This window comes from Pseudophryne corroboree, chromosome 6 (assembly GCF_028390025.1).
Source record: "Pseudophryne corroboree isolate aPseCor3 chromosome 6, aPseCor3.hap2, whole genome shotgun sequence".
NCBI lineage: Eukaryota > Metazoa > Chordata > Amphibia > Anura > Myobatrachidae > Pseudophryne > Pseudophryne corroboree.
In genome coordinates this window covers 692112348-692133021 of record NC_086449.1, presented here as the reverse complement: position 1 = coordinate 692133021, position 20674 = coordinate 692112348, and the positions used below count along the sequence as shown (strand labels likewise).

The window sequence follows — 20674 nt, the reverse complement described above, 5'->3', positions numbered from 1 at the left end:
TTTAACCGGGCTCCCACCTGCCCGTCTTCCAGTCAGAGAGGTCCACCATCATGCTGAAGGCTTTGAGGAAGCAGAATCGGAGTTCTGTTCCTGTGAACCTGCAGTTGCTTGTTTTCTGGGTTTACCTCTATTGCCTTTGAAGGCTGTAGAAGAACCCTTGGCTTTATTTTAAAATTTTGCTGTCCGAAAGGACTGCAGAGTCGGAGCAGAATAGGCCTTCCTTGCTGGGGGGCTGCGGAAGGAAGGTATGTAGACTTACTCGCCATAACCTTGGATATCCATGTATCCAGTTCGTCACCACACAGGGCCTCGCCTGTGAAAGGTAGGCTTTCCACCCCCTTTCTGGAATCCGCATCCACTGTCCTTTGACACAACCATAGGCCCCTGCGTGCATTGAGCAATCCAATTTCTTTTATGGCTTCCACCATAAAATTTGCAGAGTCCTGTATATAGTGCAGGAGAAAAAGTATCTCACCTCTTGGTAAGGAATCTAACCCCTCAATTAGGTTACCCGACCATTTTGCAATGGCCCTAGTGATCCAAGCACAAGCTATAGTGGATCTCTGGGCCACCCCCGCAACTGTGTATACAGACTTGAGAGTGGTCTCAATCTTGCGGTCAGCAGCATCCTTTAAGGAGGCTGCCCCCGTGACCGGTAAGACTATCTTACGGGACAATCTATATACTGATGAATCAACAATCGGTGGGTTTTCCCATTTTTTCCTATCGCCCTGGTGGAAAAGGGAAGGATGTCAGTAACCTTTTAGAGATCTGAAATTTCTTGTCAGGATTAACCCAAGTTTCTTTAAATAGGGAATTTAATTCCTTAGATGCAGGAAAAGTAGCAGAGGATTTCTTTTTTACATTAAAATAAGATTCCTCCTCATCCTCTGTCGTTTTGTCAGGAATGTGCAGGACATCTGTAATAGCTTCTATCAGGGCCTGTATTACCTGTGACAAAGCTGCATCCCCCCCTCCCGAGTCCACCTCACACTCCTCAATGTCTGATACATCATCATCAGTATCAGTCTGCAGGATTTGGGCCAGTGTACGCTTTTGTGGACAAATCGCAGGGGTCTGAGACGCCGGAATGGCCACTGAATCTCTATTCATCAGGTCATCTATTGACTGTCTTAAGTATCGCGTCTCCTTCTCAATTTGGGATAATTTATGGGAAATATTCGAGATCATCCCTTTCAATTACTCTAACCATACAGGTTCAGATCCACTAGCTTGAGAATGTGTACTATCCTGAGTACACTGCAGTGATCCCCCTGAGTGAGAAAAACACTCTGCCGTGCATGAGGCACACTCCTTTGACATAGTAAAATGTGAAAGAGCCCACACACACAGGACAATAGGTTAAAAGCACAGTTAACCCACAGAGAGCCTCCTAGGGAGACACAGAGAATGATGGAGCTAGCCACACCGTGCCCCTATAGCTAATTGCCAAGTTTAGCTGGGTCGCAAACTAAGCACCCTTAATAGGGGCTTAATATACTATTATTGCTCCCCTTCCTTGCTATGACCCCCTGGTACCGCTGAGGTGATCTGGAGTCTTTGTGGAGGAGCAGCGTTTCCTGCCAGCCTGTCTGTGTATAGCTGCAGAGGGAAAATGGCGCTGGTGAGGTGCTGAATTTGTTCATAATGAAACCCCGCCCCCTTAATGGCACGCGGTCTTCCCGGTTTTTTATACTAGCTGAGGTAATATTTCTGCTCTACAGTAGGTTAAAACCCCTGTAAGATGTACTGCCAGTGTGGGTATCAATGGTTCTGGCTTCAGCTCACCCCTCACAGCGGACCACGCAGCACCCTGCATGTTTCTGAATCCTGGAGCCGCAGCCTGCTTTTCAGCGCTGTGCTCCTACCCTTGTGCCGCCATCACAATCGGCGACTCGCTAACCCTGATGCCGGTCACCTACTCACCACTCTTCTTTCTTCTGGCTCTGTTAGGGGTGGCGGCGTGCTGTGGGTCTGTACGCTCGCCATGGTGGGACTTGTAAATAGGACCCTCAGGAGCTCAGTGTCCTGTCAGTGGGGAATGAGACCATTAAGCCTAAGGAGATTGGGCCGTATCTCCCCCCCCCCCCCCCCCCCCCACCTTACCCCAAGTCCCACGAAACAGGCAGTCTGGTGCCAACCAGACCTGCCTGAAAACAAAAAATAGAAAATAAATGCAGAAAACTCTTCAGGAGCTTCCCAAACGTGACCGAATCCTCCGGGCACATTTTCTAAACTGAGTTTGGTAGGAGGGACATAGAGGGAGGAGCCAGTGCAACCTATTGATTTCTTAAAGTGCCCAAGGCTCCTAGTGGACTCATCTATACCCCATGGTACTAATGTGGACCCCAGTATCCACTAGGACGTAAGAGAAATGACAGTTAGAAGCTTATTGTTTAGTACTTTTATCTCTCTCCACTTTATATCTCTCCAAGCTTTGATAAATCTCCCCTCTCTGTGTGATACTTCTCACCTGTTCTATCACTAACAGTACCTGCACACGAATCTTGACACCTGGTGAGCTCTTCAGGGGAATGCTCGGGACTATGAGCAACAAAGGGAGATTTGGGGAACCCCCTGCCTACCACATACTTTGACTTCTAACACATTGGCAAAGATTTTTACACAGTTTTGCTGCGGAAGTCACACTGGTATGTTTTATTAGACTACAGCTGATTTTATAGAAAAAAATGAACTTTGGAATATCACATAAATGAACTTAAGCAGCTTGGAATAGAATATACACAAGTCAATACTAGTACAGACAAAGCAATAATACAAAAACAGTAATTTATCAAAGATTTAACTCTCCTGTGCAGACACCAAATGCTGGTGCCTAACTATATAAGTAAAATAATCTAACAAGTTGGCTATATCAAACTCTGGGGCAATATATAGTATATGCCAAATTATCATTCACATAGCACAATTCTGACTCAATAGGTGCACTAAAAATAGAGCCTGACTGAGTCTTTGATGGAGCCGTCCTGATCTGCAACTCCTGATATTTTATGCTTCTACTTTCCAGAAAGCTCCAAGCAAATGCTGGCTACAGTCAGAATCCCAATGTGAATTTACAGAGGTGTTTCTTAGCACTGCAGGTGATTTACTGCATCTGTGTAAGTTCCCCATACGTATGAAAAGGGTCCACAGCAGATATCAGAGAGGTCTCTCCTGGGCTGCAATGTGGTTGCATGCATCAAGCTACAGAAGGCGTAAACAACGTTTGATGGCATTAGCCATTGCAGGCTGTTGGCTAAAGGAGCATGTAGAGGGATCAGAAGGATCCTCTCCACAATGGCCGTGCTTGCGCATCACATAACCCGTGTCCCTGTGGGCTCCTACCTTTTTGAGAGATGGGGGCTGCCCTAGCTGCAATTCAGAGATCGGGTCTATATAGACCTTCTTCCTTTGCAAATGTGCAAAAAATGCTCATGTGCAGAAACTCAGCTTCTAGAGACTGTGGAAGAGATTTATCAAATCTTGGAGAGAGATATAAAGAATGAAACAATCAACTTCTAAATTTCACTTCAGAGGCTGTGCTAGAAAAATTACAGAAGCTGATTGGTTGGTACTTTATCTCTATTGAAGAGTTGATAAATCTCCCCCCCCCTGCATTGGCACCAGGCCCTAGAAGGTACAGAACGTATCGCTGGCATAATAGACACAGAAGTGGCTTCCCATTGGACGTATTTTCTGTTAATGGCGGTCCAGCATGCAACGAGCAGAAAGCGCTTCCAATGTGAACCGTACCAGTTGCCAATGCATGGACCTAGGGACTGGGGGCTTACCTCAGGTGAGGGTGGATCTTACTGGTGGAGTAGCAGCTCTGCAGCCCCTAGATAAAATCCACCACTGCCAAGGTACAAACTTGGAAGTGATTATATTTCTGGGAAAGCTGGATATCACTAAGAAAAATAATGAAGAATACCAACAGATGTTCCCTCAGGTATGTAGGCGAAGATGGACATAAATGTAATGTGTTCATTCATACATATTGCCCTAGACCCATTCATATGAAATTCAATACTGAGCGTTTATGATGTCCAGTGACCCGCCCACTTCCTAGTGAAAAGTACAGGGTGGGGGCATAATGTAGTAAATTGCAGTACAGGTGGAGCAGATGGGCCCAATATGATTCTATTCATAGATGCATAGTTTACTTGATTATGCTGTGAGGGGCAGGTCCTTACATCGTGAAGTGCCAGACCTCAACCTGATCAGGGGTCAGCTGCATCAATCCTTCCCAATGAAAAGTAAAAAGTGAGCAAGTATGAGTACAGGTTATCTTTACATGCAACCTATACACTAGATGGCTGCCAGTACTTTATTCCTTCTGTCAAGAGGCTGGAACAGTGGCGAAACACCCAGAGGCAATGGAAGCATTGGCCTCCGGGTGCCAGCTGTCAGGGGGACACCAAGGAGTAAGCCTGCAACAAAAGGGTACAAAGGGCACAGTTGTATTGGTGCCCACATATAAGTACATCTATAATCACTGCCTGTGTCTTACTGATCAATGCAGTGGCACAGACAGCGGTTATAGATGAATCCACCCATGGGGTCTGGGGAGCCGCGGTCTATTTCTCCTATGGGTGCCTGATATGAACTTAAGCCCCTGGGCTGGAATGCTCTTCCACACACTCTCCTGGCAAAACTCAGCAAATATACAATTTCCTATGGTGTTACTTAATCAGTAAAATAATTAATTTACCTAATTTAAATTATTAATAAACCTAAATGTCAGTTGCTTTTTAAAACAACTACAGTACTTACAGTACTTATCTAATAATTAACCATTTTAACATTAGGGTGTAAATGTAATAGGGTCCAAGTTTGCCGAGGTCTGGGATTTCAGCCCTGTATTTTGGTTGGTTTTGCCTTGTAAATGATTGTTGCTTTAAAAATACAGCCGAAATCCCAAACCCCCGGCAAACTCAGACCCTAGTACATTTCCTCCTATATATTGTGTATTCTCATATTCTGATCAGTTGTTTGAATATACTAAGAGGTACTTGAAATCGGGCATAATCTCATTAGGTATAGTGGGGAATATTTATTTGCAGGCAGACACAAGGGCCAATATTTACTAAAAAATCGAGTTTGTCCGATTTGTGTTTTTTTTTCTAAGTCCCAACACGGGAATTCACTAAGCACAAATCTCGGCAGTGTTTGGACTATTCGTAATGGTTTGAATGACAAAGTTCAGAAATACGAATGAACAGACCATCGGTCAAACACGGCTGTTATTTCATACAACACGGGTATTCACTATTCATTCCTATTTGGGTGTTAGTCTGTGAGTGCTCAATTGCGGTCGTATTATTTTGCGAATCGTAAAAAAAATCAGCAAAAAAACAGACCTGCTTTTTTCAGCCGTGTTTACATGTGTTGACACTTACAAATCATTCACACCTGACTTATCATGCCTATAAAAGGGACACAAACTTGTCTCATCCAAAATAATTTATTGCCTTATGTTTGCTGGAGTAAATTTGGAGTTTTAAAAGTCAATACACATTTTTCAACATATATCCATTATTACACACATGTGGGTTCTGCCTCAGGTTTTTAAATATGATTACTCATTTTTACCTAGTGATGTGCACCGGACATTTTTCGGGTTTTGTGTTTTGGTTTTGGATTCGGTTCCGCAGCCGTGTTTTGGATTCGGACGCGTTTTGGCAAAACCTCCCTGAAATTTTTTTGTCGGATTCGGTTGTGTTTTGGATTCTGTTTTTTTTTTTTTACAAAAACCCCTCAAAAACAGCTTAAATCATAGAATTTGGGGGTCATTTTGATGGGTTCACTACGGCTGGCCGGCGGTCGGGCTCCCGGCGACCAGCATCCTGGCGCCGGGAGCCCGACCGCCGGCTTACCGACAGCGTGGCGAGCGCAAATGAGCCCCTTGCGGGGCTTAATGGCTGCATTTCTAACATGATTGTCTCATCCATGTCACTGTGTTGCTGTTGTTGCAGAGGGATGCTGTTACCAGGACTAGAAGCTGTAATTTTGAAAAAATATACGTTAGCTATCCATATGTTTGAGAAATTATAACAAATGACTAAACATGGAACACATGTCATTGACTGTTGCTTTCAGATATCCTGCCTAGCAACATCATCACTCATAACTTAAATACACACATATGCCTGTTTGTGGCAAATGTGTCTGGTTACTTCATTGTGAAAGCAAACACATTAGTTTTATTGTAGATCAGACATACTCCACCATAAAAACACATTGTAATCCATAATGTGTTACCTTATAGCTTTTAAAAAACAAACATAGTAATGTTTTATATGTATTTGGCAATGTTAGGTCAAACACACATGTGAAAATTTGTTAAACAACCTTACTATTTTCCTAAATTACACATGAGTTTCTGTTGCAGCATCTTACACACAATGTGCTACTGTATGGCTGAAGTGGACATACATATCTTTACAGGATGTGGACAAGGCCATTTTCCTAGGATTCCATTTCATGTTTTACTGACTTCGGTAAGTATATCAGAATTTGATGTGTTTTGACTTAATGCGTTTAAGTAAAAGTTTTATTACGATCTGAAATTTATTAAATTTATTTCAGTTTGATACTCACAATCAAGATGAGGGGAGTGTGGTTCACGTCTTGGAGGTGTGTCCAAAATTTGGAGTGGGGGGACCGAACATACTGTCGATAATCTTCGTGCCGGGGTATCCTGCTGTGGTTGGCCTTGGACATCAGACCTTGCTTTCTTTGCTGCCACATGGTTTTTTTTGGTGGTGTGTTACAGAAGTACGACTTCTACTGCTCCAGACTTCTTTTGATGGACCTAGTATAGAAAATTAAATTTTGTTATGGCCATTCCTTTACAAACATACCCTATACTACAATGGACACTTTACCTGCTTCCGCAGCATCATCATCATCAGATGTCATGGGAGTTACTGTAGGACGACCAGTACTGCTTTTTTCCAACACTGTAAAACCAAAATAAAAAATCATGTATTCATGCTATTGTTGATACATCCACCCATTATGCTTATAAACATTAATTCTTTAAAAAATGCTTGTTTTTAAAAAAAAAAACATAAGGACCGTAAACCAAAAAACCACTACATTAAACAATAAACATTGTCCAATAGCCATATGCACTATGGAAAGTGCAACAAAGGAAAACATGTACAGGACACAGACATAGGACACAATTAAAAATACATACACTAACAACCAAAAACACACACATCTTCATTTTGTAATGAAAGGAAAAAATTTACAAATGCAATATAGCAATTGCTCTGTGATGTGGCACTCCAAACACACATTACCACTATATGAGCCAAACAAAAACAAACCACCCCCCCCCCCCACCCCCACCCCCCCCCCCAAAAAAAAAAAAAAATATTAGACTGCAGTGTTGTGTCAGGGTACAAATACAGACTCAAACTGAACAAACAAATACCTGTAGTGGGTTTTTAAAAAACAAATATTACATTCAGTACTAATGACATTACACATGTAAGTGGTTTCCAAACCACTTTCCACTACTCCAGCCTCTAACATGACAACCACTGTTTTTGCAACATTGCACATGGATAACCTAAATATAAAACATAGTCCAAATTAAAAACTTAAAAATGTGCAAAAGGAAAACATTATTGCTGTACAATTCAATGACACACCAAGTCCAAACTACACATGGAAAATATACAGAAAAAAAACACATGACATACAATAAAGTAAGATGTTACATTGGCTTTTGTAGAAAATATTACCAAAAATAATGTATTTGCTGACACACACTTGAAGATGGGAGTAATATGCAACGTCACATGACACACATTTAAAAAAAAAAAAAAGAAGTAAGGTCATAGAATGTTAATACAAATACACATGCTCACCATTCTTCCTGGGCCTATCTGAATCCCGGACATGGGTTGCAGAGACTACTTCAGGAGGTATTACACTCCGCATGGGCTCCTCATACTCCAGATATCTTGCAATATAGGGCTGCCCACCACCGGTTTTTCGAGCCGACTTCGCCTCCTTGGCCATTTTGGACGTGACACGTCGCTTTATGTCATAGTACCGTTTGCGGCACGTGTCCTCCGTCTGCTTGACCACCCCCTCACTATTGACAGCAGCAACAACTTTCGCCCACAACACCGTCTTCTTCCGTGTTAGCACCTTGGCGGACTCAGGCCCAAATAGCTGCCGCTGATACTTCATCAGCTCCCGCACCAATGCCACATTTTCTGCATAACTAAACTTGACATTCCGCCCAGTCTTAGTAGTGGTGCGTGGCTGCGGAGCTCTCTGACTGTCACTATCACTGTCACTTGAGGCTGCTGCAGCTACCTCACCCACCTCCTCCACCTCACTAACCTCACTCACATTCACCTCCTCCACCTGACGACCTCCTCCCCCTCACTCACACCCTCCACCTCACCCACCTCTGACTCACACATAATTGTGTGTCTAAACACTTAACACAGAAAAAAAATAGACAAACAACACACTCCTCCACTACCACTGCACAAATCACACACACACACACACACACACACACACACACACACTGACAAGGGACTATAAATAAAAAATACTTGGACAAAAAATTAGACAAAACCACAAAAAACAAGACTACGAAAATGACAAGACTATTTTCAAACACAATACTACACTCAGAAATCGCAAACAACACTCCTCACCAAACCAAAAACTCACCTACCTCCACAGCACAACCTCCCTCCTCACCACTAACTAAACCCACGAGGTGCGGACGGTTTGGGGCGTATTTATATCACGAACGGGGATGAAAAACTAAACTAAAAGTGAAAATGCGGCCGGGGTTTAAAAAAACCCTGCCGCGTTTAACTCAGAAAACAAACCAACAAAAACACGTACGCAAACGACAATGACGGTCGTAAATGTGCCAAAAAAAACGACTGGCATCGACATCGGAAAACACGAAAACCATAAAGTCGACTGCTTCGTAACTTTGCGTATATAGGCCCTCATTCCGAGTCGTTCGCTCTGTAATTTTCATCGCATCGCAGTGAAATTCCGCTTAGTACGCATGCGCAATATTCGCACTGCGACTGCGCCAAGTAATTTTACAATGAAGATAGTTTTTTTACTCACGGCTTTTTCCTCGCTCCGGCGATCGTAGTGTGATTGACAGGAAATGGGTGTTACTGGGCGGAAACACGGCGTTTTAGGGGCGTGTGGATAAAAACGCTACCGTTTCCGGAAAAAACGCAGGAGTGGCCGAAGAAACGGGGGAGTGTCTGGGCGAACGCTGGGTGTGTTTATGACGTCAAACCAGGAACGACAAGCACTGAACTGATCGCAGATGCCGAGTAAGTCTGAAGCTACTCTGAAACTGCTAAGTAGTTTGTAATCGCAATATTGCGAATACATCGGTCACAATTTTAAGAAGCTAAGATACACTCCCAGTAGGCGTAGGCTTAGCGTGAGCAACTCTGCTAAATTCGCCTTGCGAGCGATCAACTCGAAATGAGGGCCATAGTTTCAAAAAGTTGCATGAAAATGCACCCGATACAAAACGAGTTAAAACACTACACACAGGGCCGGTGCAAGGTTTTCCGGCACCCTAGGCAAATCTTAAGCCTAACCCCCCCACCCCCCATATTTACGTTACGTCACAGTAGTGCCTCTTATTGATGTTTCATCACACAGTAGTGTCCCGTATTCACGTTACACTGCAGTAGAGTCCATTTACATTAAACCACACAGTAGAGCACATCCATGTTACGCCACACAGTAGTACTCCCTGCAATGTGCTTTGATAGCTCCCAGGGTACACATTGTACATAACAATAAAACTACATTACATATGTATTATATATACATATATATATATATGAATCCAACCTTTTTATAATACAATATATCCTTTTCATGAAACCCAGTGAGTGCCTATTATGTTTCCTTCTTTAATTATAGTTGCAAATGCTAGTCACTCCCCTTCGTGTATATATTAACTAAACTGTTTCAGAACAGTAAAACGTACCCTTGCTCACCACAGGTTACTATTCCTATTACATGTCCACGTGGATAGTGAAACTGATAGCTCAGTGTTAATTTCAGTATCTTTCTCTATACTCTCGTCTCCAGCCTCCTCTGCACTTCTGCCTGCCTGGCACTGTTGGGGTGAGGTAAATTGTCACTGGCTTGTGGGAGTCGGAAACTACTTGGTGGACACGCTGACACAACGGGGGTTGATCGCTCGCTAGCTACTTTTAGCAGCAGTGCAAACGCATAGTCACCGCCTATAGGAAGTGTATTTTCATTTTGCAAGTGTGCGAACGCCTGTGCAGCGGAGCTCTGCAAAAACATTTTGTGCAGTTTGAGTAGCTCTGGACTTACTCAGCCCTTTCGATCACTTCAGTCTTTTTGGTCCCGGAATTGACATCAGACACCCGCCCTGCAAATGCCTGTACACGCCTGCGTTTTTCCAAACACTCCCAGAAAACGGTCAGTTGCCACCCACAAACGCCTTCTTCCTGTCAATCTCCTTGCGATCGGCTGTGTGAATGGATTCTTCGTTAAATCCATCACTCAGCAACGATCCGCTTTGTACCCGTACGACGCGCCTGCGCATTGCGGAGCATACGCATGCGTAGTTTTGACTTTTTTTTACCTGATCGCTGCGCTGCAAAAATCGACAGTGAGTGATCAACTCGGAATGACCCCCAAGATTCTCCTGCTGCTAACAGGGTGGTGACATAAGGAAGGGGGAAATCCAAGTGAGGTGCTGACAATGGGTCGCATTGTGTCACATCAACAAGAATTGTACCCTCTAATACAGTTCACAAAGTGGTGTGTGATATGTGTCAGCAATGTCCCTGCTTACTTGTGTTGAGCCTCCTCTGGAATGGACACCAGAATCCCATTAGGGATCCCTCTGGAAGCGGACTCTGCAGTGCTGTCTCCTCCAGGCTCACCCCGTGTGCAGCTGCTTGCTCTTTCCCTTATTTGGGCGGGCTGAGGTCACTGCAAAGCCATGTTCTCTGCGGAGCTTTCTCTCCCTCCCCTGTCAGGGATTCCTTCACTGAAGCTGCCCACACACTCCTTATATGGGCAGGAGTGTCACAGTTCATCTCTGCTCCCGATGCTCTCTCTCTCACAGGGGAAATCCCCGCTGTCACTGCCGGGAGCCACACACTGATACGCAGGCTTCCAGAGCACTCCGGGGCTGACACACAGGACTTCAGCCTCTGCTGTCTGCCTCAGTTGAACGGAGCCGATCAGCGCTCCTCACAGATCCTCCTGTCACAGCACGCCCTAGAGAGTCCCCTTCCTCCGGGCACACTGCATTTTAACCCCTCGCCTCAGGAGTCCCCGGATGTTTCCCCGCGCTGACTCTCCCCCCAGTGGCTGTACAATCAGGTAGGAGGGGTGGCCCCTTTTACACCGCTTGTTGCAGTAAGGATTTCATAAGGAGGGGGGAACGAGGATAAGGCTGCGGGCTGCGTTTTTTTGTGTGGATGGCAGCACAGGGTCACACTGCTGCTATTTAACAGGATTCAGGAGGAGCATGCCGCCCTCTAGTGGCTGCCGCCCATAGGCAGCTGCCTAAAGCTGCCTAATGGTAGCGCCGGCCCTGACTACACAAACCGATTCAAACACGAATATTAGTAAATATAGGCCAAGGTCTGATTCAGAGGTAGACGCAATGGCAATGTTTGCTGATTTAAGCAGTGTGTTATGGACAGTGCGTGCATCACAGTCACATTGCACATGAGCGCCCATTGATTAGCGACAGTAGATTTATTCACAAAGTGATTGACAGCCTTGTCAAACACAGGTGTGTCACAAACGTTTCCCAGGGGTGTCCCAGCCAATGACAGCATCTTTATTTGCAGTTGTACTGGCCCCAGCGACTTAGTTCCGATGGTCATTCTGAGTAACCACTATAGGACTGCTCAAATGTTTATTGTTGTTACCAGTGTGCGACCGATGTTGCTGATAGTTCGTCTTTTATACGTAATCACCAGATTAGAGATGTTAGTGGGTGTCTCTGTACAAATCCCTGAGGCAGCAGCATTAGCATATTGACACAGATCCGCTGCGTACGGAATCGCAGTAGCGACGGAATTTGCTTCTACCTCTGAATCAGGCCCATAATTTATTGTTAGTTACCCTATTAAAATATTAAGAGCAATGTGGTGGCATCCAAACTGACTGATAATAGAGGTCAATGGGTGGTATCTTATTAGCCACAATGTGATTTTGGATGATCAAAATGGACGGATATCGCAATTAATGACCGATGGTAATTATTGCTGTATGCAAATAGAGGCTGTTTTGATCGGGCAAAATTGGATCCGTGATCGCATGAAAACACTTGGGATCGTGGATAAGTCTCCGATCCCATGTATCATTGCGGCTCTTATCCCCTTATCGCGGATAATGCAACCAAATCATAATCCCTGATAAATGCCGGCATCGGGAGAAAAGGATGCCAGCAACAGGGCTGATAGGATGCCGCCCAGAGCCGGATTAAGGGGGGGGGGCCCGGGGGATACGTACCCCGGGCCCCCCTTTCCAAAAGGGCCCCCTGCCACACCGCAGATCGGATCTCTCTTCCGATCCGATCTGCGGTGCTGTGCTCCCCGGCTCCCGTCCTCACTGCAGCAGCTGCGCACAGACAGGACAGCTGAGCTGAGCGACGGCTCAGCTGTCCAATAATGTATGAATGAAACAGCCTGCATGCCCAGCCAATGACTGAGCGGAAGGCTGCTTCATTCATACTTTATTGGACAGCTGAGCCGTCGCTCAGCTCAGCTGTCCTGTCTGTGCGCCCGCTGCTGCAGAGGGGACGGGAGTGCAGGGCAGGAGGTACTTGTGCCCTTCAAGATTACATAACATTACCATGAAGACCGCTGACAGGTGATGGTGGGGGCGCGCGGAAGAGAACTTCTCTACTGGCCACTTCTCCACTCTTCTTCACTCTCCAGCTGGTAAAGGATTGGTTCAGTCTCTGAAACTGTGACTGAATACTGTGTGGAGTGTTAATGGAACATATGTAATGGATATACAGTAGCTGTATAAAGAAAGGAAATTTATTGCTATTAAAAATATTGTTTTTAGTCAATGGAACAATTATGTGTCCAATGATATAGGAGTATTGTGCGTATTATATATCCCAATCACCTTCTCATAGTGGGGGATAAGACCAGTGGCACTGAGAGGTGTGGGGTTGGGGGAGGGGAGGGTGTACTAATTACTTGCCCAGCCAATGACTGAGCGGCAGGCTGGCCGCTGCTGCAGTGGGGACGGGAGTGCAGGGCAGGAGGTCCGCCGTGTGCTGCTTGGGGAGGCAAATATATATATATATATATATTCTGCCTTCTCTATTAGGGGCCCCACTCTCTTAAGTGCCCCGGGCCCCCCATGGTCTTAATCTGGCTCTGATGCCGCCCCAATAGCTCCCAAAGGAGTAATTCCCAATGTGATATAGAAACGTTAATGAAATGTTACAGAATGTGATGCATTTTAATAATGGAGCAACATGTAGTTGAAGGTTAGTGTTAGGCCCGGCGCTACTCGCTCAGCAAAGGGATGCAAAGCAGTTAGGCGCCATGCAAGAGAGGCAATCCCTGCTTTGTATCCCTGCAGCGCCAATGCGCCGCCTGTCTTCTCTGCTGCTGCCGGCTGCTGTGCCTGTCACACTGACAGGCAGAGCAGCGCTGGCAGCTTGGAGCCTCCTCCTCCTCCTCCCCTGTGACAGCGGCTGTGTTCGGGCAAAAGGGGGTGGGGCTACATGGGACAGAGCTACGTGGGGCCTAAGGGGGTGGAGCTAAACAGGAACAGGCTGCTGCAGATCCTGCTGCCTGCCAGCCATACAGCAAGACAAACAGCCAGAAAGATCAGTAAGTGTATGGAAAAGAGTGAGCGAGAGACAAAAAGTGTGTGTGTGTGTGTGTGTGTGTGTGTGTGTGTGTGTGTGTGTGTGTGTGTGTGTGTGTGTGTGTGTGTGTGTGTGTTTGTGCGTATGTGTATGTGTGTGTGTAGGGGTGTCCGAATGTTTTTAGGTTGAGGGGGTATAATCTGAGTTTGGTGCCCCTAGCTACCCAACACATTGTGACAGTGGGTGACATCAGGTTCCGGCGGACGGCACGGGATCTCATTGATAGTGCAGATACATTGAAGTCTCGCTGCCCCCCCCCCCCACACACACACACACATATTTGTCACTGTGTAACATCCCCCTGTGTTCTATCACTATGTCACCCCCCGTATTCCATCACTGTGTCACCCCCCCATGTTCTGTCACTGTGTCACCCCCCCATTTTCTGTCACTGTGTCACCCCCGTGTTCTGTCACTGTGTCACCCCCTCTGTGTTCTGTCACTGTGTCATCCCCCCGTGTTTTGTCACTGTGTCACGCCCCTGTGTTCTGTCAACCCCCGTGTTCTATTACTGTCACCCCCCCATGTTCTGTCACTGTCACCCCCCCCCCCGTGTTCTGTCACTGTCACCACCCCGTGTTCTGTCACTGTGTCACCCCCCGTGTTCTGTCACTGTCATCCCCCCCGTGTTCTGTCACTGTCACCGCCCCCGTGTTCTGTCACTGTCACCCCCCCGTGTTCTGTCACTGTGTCACCCCCCGTGTTCTGTCACTGTCACCCCCCCGTGTTCTGTCACTGTCACGCCCCGTGTTCTGTTACTGTGTCACTCCCCCGTGTTCGTCACTGTGTCACCCCCCTGGGTTCTGTCACTGTGTCATCCCCCCGTGTTTTGTCACTGTGTCACCCCCCTGGGTTCTGTCACTGTGTCATCCCCCCGTGTTCTGTCACTGTGTCACCCCCCTGGGTTCTGTCACTGTGTCATCCCCCGGTGTTCTGTCACTGTCATCCACCTCGTGTTCTGTCACTGTGTCACCCCCCATGTTTTGTCACTATGTCACCACCCTCCCGTGTTCTGTCACTGTGTCACCCCCCGTGTTCTGTCACTGTGTCATCCCCCCGTGTTCTGTCACTGTGTCACCCCCCTGGGTTCTGTCACTGTGTCACCCCCCGTGTTCTGTCACTGTCATCCACCTCGTGTTCTGTCACTGTGTCACCCCCCATGTTTTGTCACTGTGTCACCACCCTCCCGTGTTCTGTCACTGTGTCACCCCCCGTGTTCTGTCACTGTGTCAACCCCCCATGTTCTGTCACTGTGTCATCCCCCCTTGTTGTCACTGTGTCACTCCCCTCTGTGTTCTGTCACTGTGTCACCCCCCGTGTTCTGTCACTGTGTCACCCCGCGTGTTCTGTCACTGTGTCACCATCCCCGTGTTCTGTCACTGTGTTACCCCCCCACCCGTATTCTGTCACTGTGTCACCCCCCCACCCGTGTCCTGTCACTATGTCGCACAACCCCCCCATGTCCTGTCATTGTGTTACCCCTCATCATCTGTCACTCTGTCACACCCCCTCTGTGTTCTGTACCAGTCACTGTGTCACCCAGTTATTGTGCAAACCCCACCCCCATGTTCTCTCCCATCCCTCCCCTGCAAAGCCCTGCATGGTGCCAAACTAGTGCTGTGCCATTGGTGCCTGTCGCACAGCGCATATGCACTTTGGCCGCAGAACCGCTGGCAGCAGCCTCAACACTATGGGGGTGATTCGCATAAATCGCAATGTTGCTGAAATCACATGTGCGCATGTCAGTGTAAAGGGTTGTGCAATTTTTCGTACAACTACAACCCATGCTGAATTAGGCCCTATGTGTGTCCGTCTGCCGCATGGTACTGTAGCTGCAGCGCCCAGCTACTTGTGACATAGGTAGCCAGGCAGTGCTGCAGATTCCCGTCTTTCATTACAGTCCGCCCCTCCTGGCTGGTGCATCGGAGCAAAACGTAAGTTTAATTACAGACAAAGAGACAGACACACACACCCACATAACGGGGGCTTTACCTGGATGTATGACATCGACCCTACCTGCTGTAATATGTAAAGGGGACTCTACCTGGAGCAATGTGTAAAAGGGACTCTACCTGGAGTAATGTGTAATGTGTAAAAGGGACTCTACCTGGAGTAATGTGTAATGTGTAAAAGGGACTCTACCTGGAGTAATGTGTAATGTATAAAAGAGGTCTCTACCTGGAGTAACGTGTAATGTGTAACAGGGACTCTACCTGGAGCAATTTATATAAGTATTCTTACAGGGGTGGTCTTCAGGTTGCCGGCGGCCGGGCTCCCGACGACCACCAGACCGGCACCGGAATCCCGACCGCCGGCATACCAACAACTTTTCTTCCTCTTAGGGGACCACGACCCCCCTGGAGGAAGAATAGATAGCGTGGCGCGCGTCACTGTGCCCGCAGCTTGGCGAGTGCAGCAAGTCCGCAAGGGGCTCATTTGCGCTCGCCCAGCTGTCGGTATGCCGGCGGTCGGGATTCCAGCGCCGGTATGCTGGTCGCCGGGAGCCCGACCGCCGGCAACACAGCCTTCTTACAGTGTGGCATAATTTGAATAATGGAGACTACTGTGCGGCATAATATGAATTGGTATTATATTGTGACCATGCCCCTTTCCGATGAAGCCATGGTGGTCATTTCGAGTTGATCACTCGAAAGCAGTTTTTAGCAGCCGTGCAAACGCTATTCCACCTCCCACTGGGAGTGTATTTTAGCTTAGCAGAAGTGCGAACGAAAGGATCGCAGAGCGGCTACAAAGTTTTTTTGTGCAGTTTCAGAGTAGCTTCAGACCTACTCAGTGCTTGCGATCACTTCAGACCATTCAGGTCCTGTTTTGATGTCACAAACACGCCCTGCGTTCGCCCAGCCACGCCTGCATTTTTTCTGGCATACCTGCGTTTTTACGAACACTCCCTGAAAACGGTCAGTTGACACCCAGAAACGCCCTCTTCCTGTCAATCACTCTGCGGCAGTCAGTGCGACTGAAAAGCATAGCTAGACCCTGTGTGAAACTACATCGTTCGTTGTAATAGTATGTTGCGCGTGCACATTGCGCCGCATACGCATGCGCAGAAGTGACGTATTTTTGCCTCATCGCTGCACAGCGAACAAATGCAGCTAGCGATCAACTAGGAATGACCCCCCATGTCCCTATATTTTTGCAACACACATTCAGCCCCTGTTTTAAATATGGGGGAAGGAGGTGTGCACCATTTCTCTTTCTGGCACAGGGCGCCAAAATGTCTAGCTCTGACCCTGCAGCCTGTTGAATGTAGCTTCCCCATAAATCTGCTCTGCTTACACTTCTGTTTCTGTGGTGTGTTAAGGTCTCCAACTACCAGTCTCCCATAGGTCACTGATGATCAGTGCGGGTACAGGTGCCTCACCCTTCCCCCCTCCGCACCGCTTGGGTAAACCTGCCTCTCAGACACTGGCACCACGCGGAAGCAATGCCTGGTACGCGCTGTCCCTTTGTGAAATATGGTTGGGCGCAAATTTATAGTTTGCAGGGGGTGCAGAACACCCTAGCACCGGCCCTGGTTAGTGTCACTGTATATATATATATATATATATATATATATATATATACTTGCAATTCAGTCGGCACTCTATGGATTAAGAAATCACAACTAGCCTCCGTGCAGCGTTAGACATGTCAGATGCAGTACTCCAAGAAGAAAACGGCACTGGACGCAATGTATAAGAAAATAAGGTGTATTGCAAAAAACGACAGCTGTTTCAGGGCAGCAGCCCTTTCCTCAAGTAGACAGCAACACCACCAACAAATGGACAAGACACACATACAACACTTACCCCAGCTAAATACCCGCTGCAGTGCTCCCCACCGCCGTCTCTCCCCGCGTCCTGGCTTCCGGAAGTGAAGCCGCCGGGTCACTTCCGGTCAGCGCGTCACTGGTTACCATGGCGAGCCGATGTTTGCGGCTCACCTCGTCCCTGCTGCGCTTCACAGGGTGCCGGCTCAGCTTCCTCCATGGCCAGGAAGCTTGTGATCGGAGGGGGGAGGCAGGTAATCTAATGCACATACAGTTGAACATAATAAACAACAAAAAACAAATAATGTACATAGAAAACAAGCAATTGTATACAAACAGATCATTAATACAGGAACATTAAAGTCCCTGCTGTGTAACCCAGGAGAATACCCAAGAATGGAAACCAGACTCCTAATAAAAGGGTTCAATAGTGATAGGCAATAAGCCTTAAACCATTGAAACTATATAAATAAATATAGAAGCTGCATGGGTTCTCCCTCCCCAATACTTTTATGGAAACGCATATTCAATAATGGGCACGTAATGCCTAACCAAGTGTGTTCCAATTAATCTTGTCGTTCAGGCCCCGAGGCCAAAACGTATCTAATTTTAAAATCCAACGAGTCTCCTTCTCCAGTAGGATCCTAGCTCTGTCCCCTCCCCTCATGGATAATGGAACATGTTCAATACCAAAGTATTTTAAGGAACTAAGAGGGTGGCCTGCGTTTTTAAAATGCCGGGCCACCGGCTGGTCAACAGGTTTACCCTCCAGAGTCAATTTAATGGCAGAACGGTGTGCCGCCATGCGTTCGCTAAATTTACGTGTGGTTTGCCCAATGTAGAATAAACCACATGGGCAAACAATAGCATACACCACAAATGAGGTGCTGCAGGTAATTACCTGTCTGATAGAGAATTTAACACTCCTATGTGGATGCTGAAAATCTTTACAAGGCACCATATAACTACACGTTGTGCACTTAGGGCAACGGTAGCAACCCGGAGCTTTTTTTTGAATATTAATAACCGGTGAGCTACCCATCCCAGTGATGTCTGTTTTTACAATTCTATCACGCAAATTAGCGCCACGCCTGAATGCAGCAATGGGTTTAATATTTTTAAATGATGGTAATTCTGGATCCGATGCCACTATAGGCCACAGGTTTTTTGAAGCCCTGCGGATGATTGGACTAGCCGTTGAGAAGTCAGTGGCCCAAGGGAGGATATTACTGGGATCTTTTTTTATTGGATGTAACAACTGCTCCCTAGACATCTGCAGCACCTGTTGTTTTTGAGACTGCAATACTGAATTGTCATAACCCCTCTGTAAAAATTTAAGGATCATATTGTCTAGAAGGGCCGGGATCTTTTCACTATCACTTGTGATGCGAGCTACCCGCATCATCTGGGACAGGGACACTCCCTTTTTCAACGGCTTGGGATGATGACTGGAGGCCATCAACAATGTGTTCCTGTCGGTGGGTTTGGAGAAGATTTCAGTAGAAATACCACCCTCCTTGAGTACAATTTTCACGTCAAGAAAGTTAGCTTCCCTCTCTTCGCAGACATACGTGAATTTAATAGGGGAAGGGAGAGCATTAATTTCTGACATCAATCCCAGGAAGGCTTCTTTCCCACCCCCCCATAACAGGAAAACATCATCGATATACCTGGTATAAAGGATGATATTCCCAGCTACTGCTGGATTGGTAAAAAACATCTTATGTTCTTGAGCAAACATGTAAATATTAGCATACGAGGGTGCTACCGATGAACCCATCGCGCACCCTCGTAGCTGCAAGTAGAACTCACCATCAAACAAGAAGTAATTTCTGCTTAAGGTGAGCTCTAACAGGGTCAAGAACAAGCTGTGGTTAAATACAGATGGAGACAGGTTATCCTCCAGGAAATCCCGCATCGCACACATCCCCTCCTGATGTGGGATGGATGTATATAGGCTGCAAACATCCAGGCAACACATCAAGGTGCCAGGTGGTACCGTAGCAAGCTCCTGCAATTTCAAAATAAAAGAATTAGTGTCCTTGAGAAATGTTCCTTGTTCCAATAATAGCGGCTGTAAAATACTATCCAATAGTCGGGACACTGGTTGGAATAAAGAGTCTCTGGCGGAGATGATCGGTCTCCCGGGCGGTTTCGTTTGGTGTTTATGAAGCTTCGGGATAGTATACAGTATGGGGCTCTTTGGGAACTGGACACATAACACCTTATGTACTTTATCGGGCAATAAGCCCTGTGTCTTTGCTTCTTCCAATATAGTGAACAGTTCTTGTTGGTATTCTAACGTTGGATTCTTAGAGAGCTTACGGTATACCTCCTGATCAGCTAATTGGCTCAGAGCTTCCTCCCTATAATACTCCAGATCCATGATAACTATGGCCCCGCCCTTATCGGCGGGCCGGATCACAATGTCCTTATAGGACTGTAGATTTTTTAAAGCTTCTCGCTCACTGACGGACATGTTCAATTTGATTTTTGCAGGAGCAGCCACAAATCTGCTGACCGATTCTTCCATGAGCCTGCTGAAGGTTCTAATGGAGGGATTAGAGGAAACTGGATCGAACTTGGATCTGGAGACTTGTTGCAAAAACTTGTCAAATACAGAAGGTGCGACGGTTTGTTGGGGAGAATTCTGAAAAAATTCTTTAAGCCTAAGCTTTCTGGTGAATTGATGTAGGTCTCGCGACCAATTGAATGGATCATGCACATTGGTCGGTACAAAGCTAAGTCCACGACTTAGGACCTGTGTTTCAGTGGACGTGATGGTTCTGCGGGACAAATTGAATATTACGTGTAGTTCTTGTTCTGGGCGGCTTTTCTGACCCCTTTTGTTCTGGCCACCCCTGCGGGTGGGAGTGCGTCGGACCTGCCAGAGCCTTCTTTCGTGGCTTGTCCTAAAGGGACACTGCCAGAGGCTTCCTCAGATTCTGAAAAGGCAAAATCACTGTCGCTGCTGGATTTAGCAC

The 20674-nt window shown here is 46.7% G+C and overlaps 1 protein-coding gene and 1 long non-coding RNA gene across 3 annotated transcripts in view; both read right to left on the bottom strand.

Moving 5' to 3' along the window:
• Nucleotides 1-20674, bottom strand: part of KCNIP1 (potassium voltage-gated channel interacting protein 1) — a 748664-nt gene that overhangs the window by 563901 nt on the left and 164089 nt on the right. The window lies entirely within an intron of this gene.
• LOC134935580 (uncharacterized) lies at nt 5941-6964 on the bottom strand. The gene is made up of 3 exons (XR_010180266.1): nt 6888-6964; nt 6601-6814; nt 5941-6001 (listed from the first exon to the last, which is right to left on the bottom strand). It is a non-coding gene; the product is annotated as an uncharacterized LOC134935580 (long non-coding RNA).